Source organism: Cyprinus carpio, chromosome A20, assembly GCF_018340385.1.
Source record: "Cyprinus carpio isolate SPL01 chromosome A20, ASM1834038v1, whole genome shotgun sequence".
NCBI lineage: Eukaryota > Metazoa > Chordata > Actinopteri > Cypriniformes > Cyprinidae > Cyprinus > Cyprinus carpio.
In genome coordinates, this window is record NC_056591.1 from 19,987,322 (window position 1) to 19,992,542 (window position 5,221).

Genomic DNA, 5,221 nt, shown 5'->3' on the forward strand with positions numbered 1-5,221 from the left:
TAATCATAGACATTAACATTCACCGGGAAGAGCCATGTCTTCCATTGCTCCTGAATTTAATATATTGTCATTGTCTGAGAATGATCATAGGCAATGTAAATGATTTCAGTGGCATCTCTATAATACGCTTGTCCCCATGGTGAAATCAAAAACTGCTTTTTCCAAACATTCATTCACTGTATTAAGTGCACTTTCCATCTGTGAATTTTTCGTCATTTGATTTGATGATAAATTAAATAAGATTGACCTGAAAAGCAAACCTGCCATTATACAATAATGGAAACCTTTAGTCCAATTTTTTTGTACAGATCTTTTATACAGGCAGAAATTGTGATTTGGTTGAGGATAAATAGAATTAGTCTTCATTTATCAGTGAGATATCAATTCCTTTCTGTTTGCAATAAGAAATAATGTTTCAGAAATGAAGCAAATTTCATTCTTGGGCTCAAGCAACACTGCATCCGTTGAAAAAAAAAAAAAAAAAAAAACAAGGGATCATGCATGCAATATTTACAACAGTAATCCCTCTGTCTTTCCTGCTTCAATAAGCACTCGTTTACCCAGCTGGGTCACCAAACACTTCAATTGAACCTAAATGTAAGTCACCAGCAACTCTTATGCTCGGCGGTTTTGCTAAATGCAGACTCCTGTTTTTTGGCCATGTCCATTGGCGACAGCAGGTGTACTCTTCCTAATGGAGGTCATGCGGATAGCAGAGGTGCTCTGGAGGTAGCTGGTGTTGCGCTCTTGGTATTTGCGCTGTCTGCACAGCAGCTGGTTGTTGAAGTGCCTTCGGAAGCTCTCGCTCAGCAGGTACAGGGCAAATGGGTTCACGCAGGAGCTGGAGAAACTCAACACGCGCGCCACAAGCGTGATGATGAGGTGTGACAGCGAAGAGTCGATCTGCCGATAGTTGAATGAGCGGTTGTAGAGAACATGGTTGGGGAACCAGCAAAGCGCAAAGAGGCCCACAAACACCAGAACGATCTTGGCTAGACGCTTCCTCGCGTTTTCCGTCTCAGAAGAGAGGAGAAAAAATTACAGATAAGACCACTCAATAAAGCACAAGGTGCATTTTAAATGAGGAAAAAGGTAAATAAAAAAAAATGCATGCAGGTTCAGTAGTACATCCTCTAGCCTGATTCTGAACCCAGTAATTGATTGTCATTTGCTGGAATCAAGTTTAGTTCTAACAGGTGCTCTTTTTAGCAATGTATGTTTTCTCCTATATCATTAATATGTTTTAATGTTTTTGAAGGAAGTCTCTTTAAAAAAGCTTAACAAGGCTGCATTGATTTGATCAAAAATAGAGCAAAAACAGTAATATTGTGAATTTTTAATATTTTAAAATGTAATTTTTTTCCTGTGATGGCAAAGCTGAATTTTCAGCAGCCATTACAACATGGCTTCAGTGTTACATGATCCATTTGATGCTCAATAAACATTTCTTAATATGATCAAGGTTGAAAACAGTTTTTTCTCTGCTTAATATTTTTTTATATTTTTTGTGGCATATTAAAATAGAAAATTATATTTTTAAATTGTGATCATATTTTTGTCTGCATTTTTGATCAAATAAATGCAGTATTGGTGAGCATAAGAGACTTCATTCAAAACATATTTAAAAAAATCTTAATTATTCCAAACTTTTGACCAGTAGTGCATGTTCGCTTTGTGCTTTGAATTTATCTTATTTTATTTTCCACAGAATAAAGAAACTCATGCAGGTTTAGAATAATGTAAGGGTGAGTAAATAATGTCTGAATTTTCATTTTTAGGTATGTAATTTCTTGTCAGCTGGCTCTAGAGATTCTGACAATGCATAATTTCCACTGTTCAAAGAAGTACATGCAGTGCATAATACAAGAGATTATATCCCAAAAAGCCATTCATGCCATTCAGAGAAATGAATGATGGATGCAAAAAGACTATGTGTTGCTTTGTCCTGTGAAATGCATAAATTACTCATAACCAGAAGAGATAAGAGCAGCAGTAAATTAGGATGATATACTGTATTATCAAGGGCAAGAGGGAGCAGAAAATGTTTAGCTGCCTTGAAAAAGCCGCAAAAAGAGAATTTTAAAGAGAATATCTGTCATCCTTAAGGACCCTTGGCACAATGCTTAACTGATGATTCACAGCCCTGCAAAAGATAAAGTGCCCTGTCTCAAAAAACCATAAAGGGAACATTTTATGAAGGGTGTCCCTCAGTTCAACAGTGGTTCATTTTATACTTTCTCTAAAAATGTTTAGAAAAAGGAATCTGGTCTTAGATCATCATAAAAGGGCCAGTTCCATCTCTTACACAAAAATTACACATTTTCTAAAAAAAATGTATGGGCTATACGCATTATGAACTGCATTCATTAAGAATGCCTCTGGAACTCCAATTGAATTCCTGAATTTTTACAAAACCCAATATTATTTAAGTCTTTATACTTTCCGAATTTCACATTTAATTTAATTCAATGATTGTTATTTCTTTGTATTGATTTGTGAAATTTCGTTATCAATTTCTGAGAAAAGTAAATCCTATATGATTACATTTTTTAGTTAAGTTTTAGTGAAGTCCATTTTTTTAGTTACAAAATAAATAAAGTTAATCTTGGGTGGGACAACTCTTTGTTGACATTTAAAAAAATGGAAGGAGATATATAAATCGGATGATGGATGGAGATGGACGGATACAAGAAAGATTAAAAATATCAGACAGATAAATAAAAATCAGATAGATGGATTAAAAAATCAGATGGAGTGTATAAAAAACCATGGAGTGTATGCATTAAAACTGTTGTGAGCTTTATGCACTTCCCCCGGAACCTCTTACTGCGTCTGTTTGGAGTGCTCACTAATCTCACCTGGCATATCGTGAGCACTCTTGAATAAGTGTCCTCGCAATGTGGTAGTAGTAAACAGAGATAATGCTCAAAGGGATGAGGAAGTAGAACAAGGAATCTCAATAACGGAGCTGAAATCTTGGGATGCATCTCCATGGAGAGTGGATATGGACACAAGCGGTGATGTCATGTTCTTGTCTGGCATATGAACCACCTCGAGAAGACCCGCCTCAGGGATAGCCAGCAGCACTGAGACAACCCATATAGTGATAGCCTTCAAGCAGGTGCCGAGAACACTGCGCTGGAGGTCTGGATGTCCATGGGATTACACAATAGCTTTGTGTCTAAAAGAGAAACAATGTGTGAAGAATGTCGCAGCACACCAGAGTTGCTGTGCTTTTTCATTCAGGTTAGGCATGGATGAAAGAGGAAATTTGCTTTGTTTATCAACAATTTTTCATTGCTTCAGGGAAAACTACACTGTGGGCTCTTATCTGAAGTCAGATTTGATTTCTCTGCTGAGGTTTATGGTTATTCCACACCAGAAATGTGTGGCCTGTTTATACTGACCCATTTATTATTAAAACAACGGTTTTTTGAGATTATGCATTTTAAGTGTTACAGCTCAGTGTCTTATTCAGTTTCATTCCATGTTGTTAAAATTACTGCTGTCGTCATACAGCATACATAATCTCTTATTGGATAAGCTTATTATATGAACAGTCTTTTAGGAATTTGACTACTCCTCGTCAGCACAGTCACAATCATAAATTACACACTCTGAAAACCATTTTTTTTCTCTCTTTGATTTTTAATTTATTTTCTCTGGTTTTTCTTCCCTTCGCTCTAGCGCCAGCTGATCTCCCTCAGCAATCTAGTCTGCGGCTTGTCTGACGCACCTGTTCCCTCTATCTCGTTACTCACCCTATTTATTCTGCTTGATTTCACTCCTCCTTGTCAGTGTGTTCTGTGATGTTTGGGCGTTTTGGCTTCGGTCCTGTCCTGTTCCTCTTTTCTGGTCAGTACGCTCGGTGGTTTGTCTGCCCGGTTGGTGTAACGTGTGCTTTGCCCTCAGAGGATTTCGGACTGCTCTTCTGGTTCTCTACCTGGACTGTTTTTGACCTTGTTGCTGCCCGCCGTTCTCAGCCCTGTCTGCACCTCGCTTGACCCCCCTGTCTGCCCGACCACTCTCCTGCCTACCGTTTTGGATTTGTTGCCCCTCCTCTCCTGGCGCTCACGGAGGCTGAGCGCATTACCGGCCCGCCGTGCAGTTGGAAGTTAAGACTGAGCCTTTTTCCCCGAGTTGGGGTTTTTGTGTTTTTTTTTTTTGGTTTTTTTTTTTTGACGTTAGGCCTTCGCCTTCCTTCCGTGAATAAAGTTACCATTTTTCAGCCTCATCCGCTCTTGGGTCCTTATCTGCCCTGACACAGAGGGGAGGCCCCATGTTGAATAACAGACATTGTTTTGCTGTTATGAACTGATGACTATGACATACACTTTACATCCAAATTACTGCAAATAACACTGCTTAAATTTATTACTGATTGCTTTCATTTTAATATAGAATTCTAAACTGATAATAATCACTGTAAGCAGAAAATTGCAAATTAATCAATATTGCAGGCTAGAAATATTTATTTTATGGATTAGCTTCATCCTTTTACTTTTTTTTTTTTTTTTTTTTGCATTTTTTCTTAAATAATATTTTTTTTTGCATGTGTTCTTAAAGATATAATTAACCAGTTTGGTTGAACTTCTCTTTATCCAATTTAAGAGCGCTGTTTAAGTTAATCCATATGTTTAATTTACTCTCAGAGTGAAATCCCAATAAAGAAGATGGGAAATGGGTAGTGAGTCTGTTTAATCAATCATTCCAAATCATTTAGATCCTGCTTCTGTGGAACAGTTACAATTGAGTTTTTGAGGAGGTTAGTTTTACGTGTCTTTTCACTTCACTTCATGATGCTAAAAGATGCTATTTTTTATGTTCTGTACTGTTATATTTTTTATTATATTATAATTATATTATGCAGGGTGTAAAAAGTAAAATTACGGGTACTGTCAAAATATAACTTAAAAGTCAAAATATCTAGCCAGAAACATACCTTTGCAATTTGAAATATGCTTATAAGATCAAAAGCCATTGGAAATTTTCTCATTAAAGTAACTGTTGATGCTGAAACTGTGCAAATCAACCTTTTTTAAAACATCATAGGGATGTTAAACTGACACCGACTGTGTATGGCACAAGTCAAGTGTCATGCTAATATTCAACATAATTAAAACACATTGCTTTAGGTCAAAGAATATGTGTTGTGAGAAATGAGATGTCTCTTTACAAGGATAAATAATTGTAATAAGTTATCATTAACAAAATTTTTCAT

General features: G+C 36.6%; 1 pseudogene; it reads right to left on the reverse strand.

The window, feature by feature from the left end:
• Positions 1-633: 633 nt before the first annotated feature.
• On the reverse strand, positions 634-4,281 carry LOC122149061 (annotated as a pseudogene).
• Between the last annotated feature and the right edge of the window lie 940 nt (positions 4,282-5,221).